Here is a 14,577-nt window from a genome sequence, read left to right on the forward strand (position 1 = left end):
TGCAAGTCTACATTACTGAATAGATAAATGCAGAAAAGCTTTCAGTTAATACGGCATCAGGCTAAATGTGTTAAGACTTCTAGATATTTCAATGTAAACATAAAAATTGTATTGTGACAACATTCTACACAAGCTGATCTATGTTATGTGGATTAGCGAGATAAGATCATATAGTATAATGCATTTTCTGTAATCACACCATGGCCCAGACTGATAATGTATAATTGCCGGATAATATATTTGCAAATATTTATACAGGCAGAGTGTTTAATGTTTACATTTATAATATGAAGACCTTGTCTACTCCTAAGCTTAACACAAGTTTATTTGGATAAACAGGCTTATCATTAAATATCAAAATAACGTCCTGCATTCCATGTAGAGATGTGATTGAAGAACATCATGGGGAAAGCAGTTCCACCGCAGTGGGACACTTACTTGTTGGTTAGACCTGCTGAATAGTATTAATTGGGCAGTCTAAGCAATGTACTACTGGGATTATAATACCAAGAGTTTATGGGCATTTAATGTCAGTGTCATGATTCAGAGAAGGTCAGAGAGGAGACTTATGCCAGGGTTGACTTCAGGTAGTTTATTGGAATTATTAGACACAAAATAATAAGAGTAGAAAGGCAAGAGGGAGAATAGAATAATATAGAGAAATGGAGAAAGTAGACACCCAGACACACACACAGACACCCCACCCCCCACACACACACAGACACCCCACCCCCCACACACACACAGACACACCACCCCCCACACAGACACACCACCCCCCACACAGACACACCACCCCCCACACAGACACACCACCCCCCACACAGACACACCACCCCCCACACAGACACACCACCCCCCACACAGACACACCACCCCCCACACAGACACACCACCCCCCACACAGACACACCACCCCCCACACAGACACACCACCCCCCACACAGACACACCACCCCCCACACAGACACACCACCCCCCACACAGACACACCACCCCCCACACAGACACACCACCCCCCACACAGACACACCACCCCCCACACAGACACACCACCCCCCACACAGACACACCACCCCCCACACAGACACACCACCCCCCACACAGACACACCACCCCCCACACAGACACACCACCCCCCACACAGACACACCACCCCCCACACAGACACACCACCCCCCACACAGACACACCACCCCCCACACAGACACACCACCCCCCACACAGACACACCACCCCCCACACAGACACACCACCCCCCACACAGACACACCACCCCCCACACAGACACACCACCCCCCACACAGACACACCACCCCCCACACAGACACACCACCCCCCACACAGACACACCACCCCCCACACAGACACACCACCCCCCACACAGACACACCACCCCCCACACAGACACACCACCCCCCACACAGACACACCACCCCCCACACAGACACACCACCCCCCACACAGACACACCACCCCCCACACAGACACACCACCCCCCACACAGACACACCACCCCCCACACAGACACACCACCCCCCACACAGACACACCACCCCCCACACAGACACACCACCCCCCACACAGACACACCACCCCCCACACAGACACACCACCCCCCACACAGACACACCACCCCCCACACAGACACACCACCCCCCACACAGACACACCACCCCCCACACAGACACACCACCCCCCACACAGACACACCACCCCCCACACAGACACACCACCCCCCACACAGACACACCACCCCCCACACAGACACACCACCCCCCACACAGACACACCACCCCCCACACAGACACACCACCCCCCACACAGACACACCACCCCCCACACAGACACACCACCCCCCACACAGACACGACACACCACCACACAGACACACCACCACACAGACACACCACCACACAGACACACCACCACACAGACACACCACCACACAGACACACCACCACACAGACACACCACCACACAGACACACCACCACACAGACACACCACCACACAGACACACCACCACACAGACACACCACCACACAGACACACCACCACACAGACACACCACCACACAGACACACCACCACACAGACACACCACCACACAGACACACACCCACACAGACACACACCCACACAGACACACACCCACACAGACACACACCCACACAGACACACACACACAGACACACACACACAGACACACACACACAGACACACACACACAGACAGACACACAGACAGACACACACAGACACACACAGACACACACAGACACACACACAGACACACACACAGACACACACACAGACACACACACAGACACACACACAGACACACACACAGACACACACACAGACACACACACAGACACACACACAGACACACACACAGACACACACACAGACACACACACAGACACACACACAGACACACACACAGACACACACACAGACACACACACAGACACACACACAGACACACACAGACACACACAGACACACACACAGACACACACAGACACACACAGACACACACACAGACACACACACAGACACACACACACAGACAGACACACACAGACACACACAGACACACACAGACACACACACACAGACAGATACATGCACACACAGGCACACACAGGCACACAGACACACACATAGTTACATATACTAACACACTTAAGGATACATACCCTTACACATACATACACACCCTGACACACAGATACATACTCTGATACACATGCAGGTACGCAGACAGATATATATATATATATATATATATATATATATATATATATATATATATATATATGTATATATACCCTGTCACACATTGACACAGATAGACACACCGATACATATCCTGTCACTACACAGACACATACATACACTGACACACTTAAGGATTCATACCCTGACACACATACAGATACACACACTGACACACATATACATATCCTGAAAAACAGATACACACCATGACACACAGATACATACCCTAACACAAATGCAGATACACAGACACATAGATACATACACTAACACACTTAATGATACATACCCTGACACATAGATACACACCCTGACACTGATATATACTCTGGTACACATGCAGATATACAGACACATAGATAAATACTTTGACACACACAGATCCACAAATTGACACACAGACACATTGACACACAGACACACATGCAAATACACACACTGACACACTGATACATACTGTGACACACATGCAGATACACAGACACACAGATACATACCCTGACACACAGATACACACCCTGATACACTGATACATACTGTGACACACATGCAGATACACAGACACACAGATACACACCCTGACACACAGATACACACCCTGACACACAGATACATACCCTGATACACAGTAGATACACAGAGATACGCACACTGACACACAGAGACATACCCTGACACACATCCAGATACACACATATACCCACACTAACACATAGACACAGACATACAAATCCATACTGACACACAGATACATAGCCTGACACACATACTGAAACACAGCTACACTAATACACATGCAAACATACACATACAAACACAAACACATACACTGACACACAGACACATACACTGATGCAGACACACACACACTGATGTACAGACACACACACACTGATGTACAGACACACACACACTGATGCACAGACATACGCACAGACACATACACTGACGCACATACAGATGCAGTGACATATGCAGTGATATACAGACACATACACTGACACACTGATACACAGCTACACTAATACACATACAAAAACAAACACATACACTGACACACAGACACACGCACAGACACACACACTGACGCACATACAGATACATACTGTGACACACACTGACACATACAGTGACATACAGACACATACAGTGACATACAGACACATACAGTGACATACAGACACATACAGTGACATACAGACACATACAGTGACATACAGACACATACACTGACTTACAGATACACTGACTCATACTGTGACACATACAGTGACATACAGACTCATACACTGACATACAGATACACACATGCAGATACACTGACATACAATAAATACACGCAAACACTACACACACACATACATCCTACCTTTTGGCTGGATGGGTCTGGTGGGAGTTGGGGTCCTGCTGCTCTTCCGGTCCACTCTGCCTGCCCTGCCCCCTCCTCTCCCGTGCTCTGTGTGCGAGCTATGAGGAAGTAGTTGCAAGCTGTTACTTCCTCCCACCTCTCGCTGCAGGAACACAGGGGTCCGGTCAAGCTATTAATCCGCCACAGCATGCGCCCAAACCTCTGAAGGCACATGTCTATCGGGTAGCCTTTGAGACCTTATGGCAGGCCAGGAATGAAAATTAACCCCATCATGGCATACTATTTGTAAAAGTAGACAACCCAAAATGGGGTATATCCAGTCTTTTTGAGTAGCCACTTAGTTACAAACCCTGGCCAAAAGTAGCATTTATTTTAGTTTTTTTGCATTTTTCACACATAAACTGCCATTTCACCGATGATGTTATCAGTATAATACATTTTACTGCTCTAAAACACTCATATTTGTGTAGAGTAATGTCTCATGAGTACAATCGTACCTCGCAAGTTCAGGTTTTATGATGATTTGGAAAGTTACAAGGTCAAACATAAGATTTGCCAATTTCTGTTTTTGTAAATTGCTATTTGCCTTGCTTTGTTGCGTTTGAGGCGGTGTGGCAATCCAGAAATAAAACTTAACCCCACCATGACATACCATTTAAAAAAGTAGACAACCCAGGGTATTGAAAATGGGGTATGTCAAGTCTTTTGTAGTAGCCACTTAGCCACAAACGCTTGCCAAAGTTAGTGCTCATATTTGTTTTTTTGCATTTATTTACACAAAAACTGCACTTTTACTGGTGATTTCATCATCGTCATGAGTTTGACTGTTTTAAACACTCATATTTGTGTTCAGGAAAGACTCCTGATTATAACAATATCCCCCATGTACAGATTTTATGGTGTTTTGGAAAGTTACAACATCAATATAGGACTTGCCCATTTCAGTTTGCCAGATTTGTTTGCTGGGACTATGTTGCCTTTTGAGACCATATGTTTGCACAGGAATGTGAATTAACCCCATCATGGCATACCATTTGCAAATGTAGTCATCCCAGGGTATTCAAATTGGGGTATGTCCAGTCTTTTGTAGTAGCCACTTAGTCATGAATGCTGGGCAAAATTAGCTTTTGATTTTATTTTTTTGCATTTTTTTTTTAAACAAAAACTGCAACTTTTACTGGTGATATCATTGTCGTTTACTGTTTTGAAATACTCATTTTTGTGTAAAGTCTCCCGAGTATAACTTTTGGAAAGTTACAGGGTTAATGTTTTTTTATTTATTATATATATACATATATAATAATAATATGTGTGTGTGTGTGTGTCTATTTTCTATTTCCCCGCTGAAACTCCAAACTTCATCAGGCACAAAGGGGTCCCGGTCTCCGGACCACCACCCATGACACCTAGAGGGCCAGAGCTGCTGCAAGGAGACTGCTGGGCTCACTAGCAGTCCCCCCCCAACTGGGATTGCTGTGGAACTCTGGTCCAGGTAAGTAAGTAAGTCCGATTTGCAGCGAACGTACCAAGTACGTCCGAGGTCGTTAATGACCTTTTTGTCTGATGTACCTGGTACGTCCAAGGTTGGGAAGAGGTTAAAATCATATAAATAAGAAGAATCTGTTCTATGAAGTGAAACAAAGTGGAACTTTTCAGCCCATCGGATCAGCATTATGTCTGGAGGAAGACAAATAAAGCATATGCTGAAAAGAATACTCTGCTTACAGTTAAGCATGGTAGCGACTAACTGGGGCAGCTCTGGATCCTCTGGCACTGGAAACCTGCAGTGTGTGAAAGGCAAGATGGATTAATTGAAGTATCAGGTAATCCTAGGGTGATATAGCAAATGTTATCAATCTCTGGACTGCAATTGTAATGTTGACTGTGGGATGGTAGAGTCCATTCTCTGCTGCTCCCTTCCTTATTATATAAATGGTATTGCAGATTTAAACTTCATGTACAATAACAAAGTGTAACAGGAACAATAGGTAGTTGAGGACCCTGCTCAAACAAGCTTACAGTCTAGAGGAGATGGAGTATAAAAACACAATAGGAAGGGTATTGAGAGAGACAGCAAATAGCCAGAATGGGAGGGGAGAGTGGATTGTGGCCCTATAAGAGAGAGCGAGAGGAAGGTTTGAGGGATAAAAGTTACTCTTGGAGGTGGTAAGCATTCCTGAAAAGATGGGTTTTGAGGTACTTCTTAAAGGATTGAAGACTAGGGGAGAGTCTGAAAGGGGTAGGCATGTGGTTGGAAAGGAGCCGCCCGTGAGAAGTCTTGCAGGCGTAAATTTGCAGTAAGGGTGTGAGAAGCAGACAGGAGAAGGTCACCAGTAGAGCGGAGAGACCAAGAGGGGTATACCTATGAATCAGTGAAGAAATGTAAGCGGGGCCAGAGTTGGAAAGGGTTAGTATTTTAATTTGACACCTGTAGGGGACAGGAAGCCAGTGTAAGGATTGACAGAGGGGTGAGGTGTGAGAGGAGCGACAGGAGAGAAAGATCAGCCTGGCATCAGCCTTCACCACATATTGTAGGGGGGCAGTAGGGCTTCTGGGGAGACCAATTAGGAGTGAATTACAATAATCGATGCGAGAACAGATTTTAGCAACAGACTGGTCATGACACGCAAAGGTGAGGCCAGGATCAAAAGTGACACCAATAAAGCGAGCTTGAAAGGATGGGGTGTGACAGGTACCATCAACCTGCAGGGAGAGTGAAGGAGGAGGATCAGTGTTATGGGGCGGAAAAATAAGAAACTCAGTTTTAGAGAGATTGAGCTTCAGAAAGCGGAGGACATCCAATTAGAGATAAAAGAAAGGCAATTGGTGACACATTGTAGGATAGCAGGGGAGAGGTCAGAGGAGGAGAAATATCTATGGGTGTCGTCAGCGCACAAGTGATAGTGGAATCCAAATTAATTCATGAGTTTGCCAAGAGAGGCAGTATAGAGAGAGAACAAAAGGGGACCAAGAACTGAACCTTGAGGGACTCCAACTGAGACAGGACGAGGAGAGAAGGTGCTGTTGGAAAGAGAGACATTAAAGGAGCATTGGGAGAGATAGGAGGAGAACCATGAGAGGGTTGTGTCACAGAGACCAAGAGATTGAAAAGTTTGGAGAAGGAGGCCATGATCAACAGTGCTAAAGACAGCAGAGAGGTCAAGTATTTAGTATGGAGTAGTGGCCTTTGGATTTGGCTGTGATTAGGTCATTTGTAATGTTAATAAGAGCAGTCTTAGTAGAGTGGAGAGGGCCACAGCCAGACTGAAAAGGATCAAGGAGGGAGTTGGAATTTAGGAAGTGAGTCATTCGACTAACGACAAGTCTTTCAAGAAGCTTTGAAGAAAAAGGAAGCAGGAATATGGGACGATAGTTGGAAGTGGAAGACGGGTCTAGGGATAGCTTTTTTAGGATAGGCACGACATTAGCATGCTTAAGGGGAGCAGGGACAACACCAGGTGAAAGATATCAGTTTAGGATGTATGTTAAGGATAGTACAAGACAAGGGGTAAGAACTCTGATGAAGTAGGAAGACACTGGATCAAGCGGACAAGTGGTGAAACGAGAGGAGAATTGCAGCCACCTCCTCTTCAGTAGGTGGAGGGAAGTCTTTGAGCGTAGGGATGGTATGGTCCAAGTGAGGTTGAGATGGAGAGAGAGGAGAAGGGGGGAGAATTCATTCCTTAACTGTTTAATCTTGTCAGTAAAGTAACATGCAAAGCTATCAGCTGAAAGATTAGTTTGTGGGGTGACCACAGCAGGAAGAAGAAGATAGTTAAAAGTATTAAAGAGATGCCTAGGATTGCAGGAGCATGAACTAATGAGAAAAGAAAAGTAGGACTGTTTAGCAAGGGTGAGGGCTGCACTGTATGAGGGCAAGACATATTTATAGTGTAGAAAGCCTGACAAGGTGCGAGACGTTCTTCTGATTAAAGAGTTACTCCCACCCCCATGACCACTTCTGCTTTGTGAAGTGGTCATGGTAGTAGAAGTCTGGATGTACAGTGCTTCAGCTTGAAACACTGTACATCCACAGTTATTGTCAACTGTATGCCAGGGATAGTTGCACAGAACTCTGCAGCATCTGCAAGGGGAAGTTTGTGTCTCCCTTACTTCCCTCCCACACTGTTTGCAGCCCTCTCTCCTCCCTACCCATCCAATATTTTTTTTGTATCCCTCCCTCTCTTTCTCCCTCCCCTTTCATATGATCCGAGCCGGTTAAATGGGAAGCCGTTCTCTATAGGAAGCCTTTGATTGGACCTCAATGTGATTCCTGTGATGTCAGGAAGGGGTGCACAGAGCAGCACCTGGATGATTTAGGTAAGTAAATAATTGAATACCTATTTTCAAAATCTTTGGGAAGAACCTAAAGGGCATTATTAAAAAAAAAAAAAAGGGTTTGGTGAAATCCTTTAATATCCAGAGACAGATGCTCTATCGTTTAAGGTTATTAAGTACCTGTTTCGTAATGCATATATAATGGAGAACATTTGAATGTCATGGCGTGATATACGATTAAAGGGGATCTCCTATATATAACTCCTAAATATAACAAATACGTGTTTGTGAAGTGTGAAAACTAAAATTAAACGTAAAAAAGCACACCTCTTTATCTTGCAAATGGGCTCCACCATCTTGGCCCTCTGTCAATTGTTGTTATAAGCTTTGCAAATGATAGTCCGCATAGAGTAAGCATACAGACAAAAGGAGAAATAAAACCATGGTTCATTTAATGGTGTAAATTCAAGAAAAGTGGCAATTCCTTTTTAAGCCGCACTAGGACCTTAAAATTAGTGAAACATTTTCTGCTCTTGTTTTTGCTGAAAATAAAGTCACCTTGATGTGAATAAGCACTGCCTACTTCACTTTGTTCTGAGAATCCACACTTTGTAGACACCGTTTCACTCGCTTGAGCTATGACAGTTAAATTTGAGAAAATATTAACATTATTATTTAACATTAATTAAAATATATAAAAGGGACGTATGCAATCAATACTCAATTATTATTTTAACTTGCAAGTACTTTATATTACATCACGACGCTGCAGATAAAATAAATAAGACCGTACAATCTGCAGATACACATTCTTTTCGAGGAAATCAGCTTGATTCTTGCTCATTTTTTAGCAGCCATTTGTTCCACATAAATGCATTATAAGGTAAAATTAAATAAATCTGTTCATTATAGCAACAGCGGGGTATCTGCTGCAAGATGTGACTTGGAGTGTTGCTCTATATTCTATCAAGAACTAGATGATAAGGACATACTGTGCTTTGCTGACCTGAAACAATCATGCATTTTCTTCAGTTTGATATAGAAGTCTCTATTAGAATTTTTTCTCTCTCCAAAAATAAAATAAAAAAGAAGCTCATTGCCAAAAGGATATCAGATTCCTGTTGATTGTCAAGGTATCTAATTGTGAGAAGTGCTTCGGACTCATGCTGCTAAACTTAGCCGAGTACCCATGAGTGCATTGATACATTTGCTTTCAGACCCGTATTTTGCTTAAACCGTTCTGACAAATAAGTGACAAACAGGGGTAGACAGATAGATCATTATCCTATCCAGCAATGCATCATTCAAAATTGATCTATAGTTATTGATAATTGAAAAAAAATTCCATCATATTTTATTGGCCTTCTGCTACCTAAAAAAAATAAAAACAAGATTTGGGCGTTTTAGCTACAGTATTGTGCTCTGAAATCTCATAGTCTTCATTTTTATATTGCATTAAAAATAATAACCCTTAGTTATTAGGTAAATATTTTTTGTAGAATTACAGTTAATAAATTCTTTGATTTGGTATTCCTTCGATGTAATTGTGCTCACAACAGTCTTAGTTGGTTTAATATGTTTGCAAGCTTTGCAATGACCACACTGGTATACTCCAGCGACTGGTGTCAGCCATGTTGGGTTATGGTTGCTGGGTTCAATGTGGCTGTAAACTAAATGGTCACGGAGATTCCTTGCTCTTCTTGCGGTAATGGTTGGGAATTTGCTAGACGAAGATTGGTCTCTCCCACAACGAGAGAAATTAGGAGATCGAAAAAAATGGGGATACAAAACGGACAGGAGAAGGAATTTATTAACTGTAATTCTACAAAAATGATTTACCTTATAACTTGCAGCTGCAAGATCCAATATATAGGTAAGACCTACCAACAATTCAAAAGAAGGATTCTCCAACATATATTTTCCATTACAAATTTGAAAGTATCCACTCCAGTAGCCAATCATGTAAGATTACATCACAGCGGCGACCCCATGCACTTAACTTTTCAAGCCATAGAAAAGCTTTCTATGAACTCTAGAAAAGGGAATTACAACAAGATGCTGTTAATGAAAGAATCAAATTGGATCTACTATTTTAAAACATTGACTCCAAACGGTCTAAATGAGGAGTTCAATTTTACACCTTTTATTCACAAATGAATGTCTATACTATTTTTTGATTTTACATATTTCCAAAAAATGTAACTTCCTCTCAGCATTCCACCCAACCTTTCCCTTGGTCAACATAATTAAATAGCTTATTAGACTGGGAATTGGTGAAGTATCTCCTCTATCTAGATCTCCCTCCATATTGGTCTAATACCAATAGGGATTCATCTTTTCAACTACTCCAAACTCTGGCACAGTAGTGACCATTGTGTTCTCACTCCACATTACCATACAAACAGGTGCCTCTAAGGCAGTGTTTCCCAACCCAGTCCTCAAGGCACACCTACCAGTCCAGGATTTAAGGATTACCCAGTTTTGTCTAAGGTGTTTTTAGAAAAAAAAAAACCTTAGACAAAACTGGGTAATCCTTAAATCCTGGACTGGTAGGTGTGCCTTGAGGACTGGGTTGGGAAACACTGCTCTAAGGGTTTGATAGGGTTACAGCATTTCCAGTGGCAGTAATTAAAATGCCCAGTCCACCACTATGGGTGGCATACATACGCTATCTGTAGAACCATCTGAATGTCCACATGCACCTCAAGGTTTTTCTCCTGAATTTGTAGATATCTTCTAAAAGCTCTGTGGTGATTACAGTCTCTCCAACGGCAGCAATATAAAATATACAGTTCACTATTATACATGACATGTATATGCTATTAATAGAACAATCACCAAGATACAAAAAAGGCTTCAGGCCCAATGGGTGTTACCACCCCTTGGGTCTTCTACCTTTAGGAGTGCAGCGCTATGTTTTGTGTAAGAACACAGTAAATGACCTGTAGTTCAGAGATAAGTATCCTTTATATTCTCCAATGTAATGAATATACAAAAGAAAACAAAAATATATACAAATAATTGTGCAGTATGTTAAATGCCGTAATGGAAAATTTTAGTGAGTAACAGATATATCTACACTCACATTTTTTAAAGCCTTTTCAAGTGAATTAGGCTCTAAACTTGTGCACATCTGTGTCTTTAAAGGTAGATCACACGACCCCTCTCTCCAAGGTAGATTGTGTATTTTCCTCTCCACAGGGTATATAAAAGACATAGAATTATCGAGCTAAGTGTAGCATCCTTTGCAGTATTTTTGTGTATTTAAGTAATGAGTTTAAAATGCTCACCTTGTTTAGAGCCTTTTGGTAACTGGCTCTAAATATGTAGGCCTAGTGTCAATTTGTGGGGTGACACTGCCCCTTCCCTGGAATCACTGGTGCTGGATACAGTTGGTTGTATAAAAATAAATGAATTTATTACAGTTTATATAAAATCAATATAAAAATACTTTCTAGAAAATAAAAAACAAATAAGAACAAATATATTGCAAGTATTGGTGGTTTCCAAAAAAATGTCTAGTCCACTTTAAAAGCCAAAACGCGTTTCGCTGGTAAAAATCGGCTTCCTCAGTCAGCTTGTAGATGTCCTCTTGATATTCTGCATTTTAAGCTTCCAAAATCCCGCCTAAAATGTGTCCCTCCAATCAGAGTGGTCCTTTCTGTCACCTGACGCGGCTGAACTGCCGTTGCGTCACTTCTGGGTTTTCGGCACTACAAGGTCCATAGTGCTTTGCGCCCGGCGCGTCACTTCCGGTTTTCGTCCGGTCATTTGTGGGAAATATAGTCCGCAAATAGGGGATTGCCAAGTCCATATTAGAGCCTATTTAGGCTCATATGTAGTTATACAATAGAAATAAAAGAGAAAAGTGTATAGTTAAATGTTCTTTTGTGTGTCTTTACGTTTTTCAAATACATCTTTTTGCAATCCTACTTGTACATTCGTATTCCTCCATACATATTCTAATACTCTGGTGAATAGCAGCTTTTTGTTTTGATTATGTGATTGTTTTCTATTTAAAGCAAAAAACCTCATATATATATATATATATATATATATATATATATATATATATATATATATATATATTTTAATAGAACAAATTCCGAATACATCAAATTAGGTCCTGTATGCACCATGAGTTTGGATGCATTATGACTGCACTTACTACTTGATAATTCCCTGTGGTCTCATCATCCCCCCTTTTTTTTTGATCAAATAGTGACACTTTAATTTTGGACAGTCATATCAAAAAACCCTCTCTCAGGCAATAACAAACTTCCGCTGAGGGTGTTCATTTACAGTTCTCATTTGGTGCCCCCTTTAAGGGGACATACATATATTAATACATTATTCTCTGTTTTCGAACCATTAATGTATTCTATCAGTTATCCAGTATTTCAAATATCAAATTGAATAACACAAAGTTAATGAATAATATCACTATCGATTTTCAAACATTAAACTGTGTAACAAAATAATTGATTATACTACTATTCAATATCTTGGTAACCTCTTTTGTAAAAATACATAAAATTCAACTCTTTTTAATTACTCATTATTTTCATGGCAAAATGTTGCTACTCTTATCAATTATTCAACAACACTGTTTCTCATTTTCTCTTTTAACAATCTCTATTCCCTCTAGATTGAAATTTCCTTTTTTAATTCTCCCCACATGGGGTTAAAATCTCCTTACTGTGGGTCCATCCGGCTAAGATCCGCCCTCTCTTAGACGCAACCAATCATATTCATCCTATACTGACCAATCAGGATTCACCTTCTCCTTTTTAAACCGGGTGTTTCATACCGATCTGTTCCCTTCTGACAAGCCAGTTCAGCGAAACGCGTGTCAAGGGGTGTATTCCCATGTTGTCTCAGACCTTTATGACAACGTACATCATTATACCTCTCAGCTCACCAGTACTTACTAAATTAGGCTCTTTGTGCAGGGCAATCCAACACTTTTTTTTACATATCAATCTCAATCATAGAGGTGACATTCTGTCACGTCTAAACATTTGTTATGAAGGAACACAACTGCAGATTTCTTATAGTTTGAATATTTATTATAAAAAGTAAAAGGTATTGACTTTAAATCCAATTTACAGGTACTGTAGCTTTAATTAGTAAACGATAACTGAAGTCCACAATTACAGGCACTGTAGCTTTAATTAGTAAACGATAACTGAAGTCCACAATTACAGGCACTGTAGCTTTAATTAGTAAACGATAACTGAAGTCCACAATTACAGGCACTGTAGCTTTAAGTAGTAAACGGTAGTAATTAGCAGACACTGAATCAGAAAGAGTCTTAGTAGTGTTAATGAATTAGGTGATAAGAAGTTACAATAGCTGTTCCATAGGCTTTAACTGAAGCAAGACAGATGCAGCTAACTGATATAAAGTATGAGTTGAAGTTAGCTGTAATTGGTTTGTTTTATCGAAGGACTTTGGAGACAGGAAATAACAGCTTTGAGATGCAACGCTTATCACAGAGGTTTTACTTAGCTTCCGGCACATAGAACACTGGTTCCCGAGATCTCCTCAGATGCGGTTATCCTGAATGGAGAGAGTTCAGCTTTAGTCGTGGATGAGGAGAGGTGAAGGGACCTTGAAGTCTTCCAGTCCGGTCCGGTAACAGAGGGCTTTCACAACGATGTTGTAGCCGGTTCGTGAGTACGGAACGTAGTTCAATAATCCAGCGTCGATCAGCTGGTGCGGTCGGATTAAATAAGGAGACCGTCTCATAAAGGGGTGTGGCTAAGCTCCGTGGAACCAGGAAGTAAGAGGATACCATAGTTAAGGCATGACACATTCTCTCTCCACTACGGCATTTACATATTGCACTATTTAGTGCATTACACTTTAGCCTACTAATACTATCTTGATATATACTTTCTGACTAGCAAGTGTATATATATAAACGCATCATTACCATTTTTCCAGAATTATCTGCATTCTGTATCCACCTTATATAGCATTCACAAGTGTCCAGCCATTCTCTGGACTACAATTAACCCCCACTACATATTTAGTGACTTCTGTTTCCCTGCAAGCACAGACGTGTGCTCTTGCTGATTTATTATATACACGTTTTCAGAGATTTTCATAGAGCTATTGGGCTCCCTATCAATTGTTGATTT

The sequence above is a fragment of the Pelobates fuscus genome, chromosome 2 (assembly GCF_036172605.1).
Source record: "Pelobates fuscus isolate aPelFus1 chromosome 2, aPelFus1.pri, whole genome shotgun sequence".
Classification (NCBI taxonomy): domain Eukaryota; kingdom Metazoa; phylum Chordata; class Amphibia; order Anura; family Pelobatidae; genus Pelobates; species Pelobates fuscus.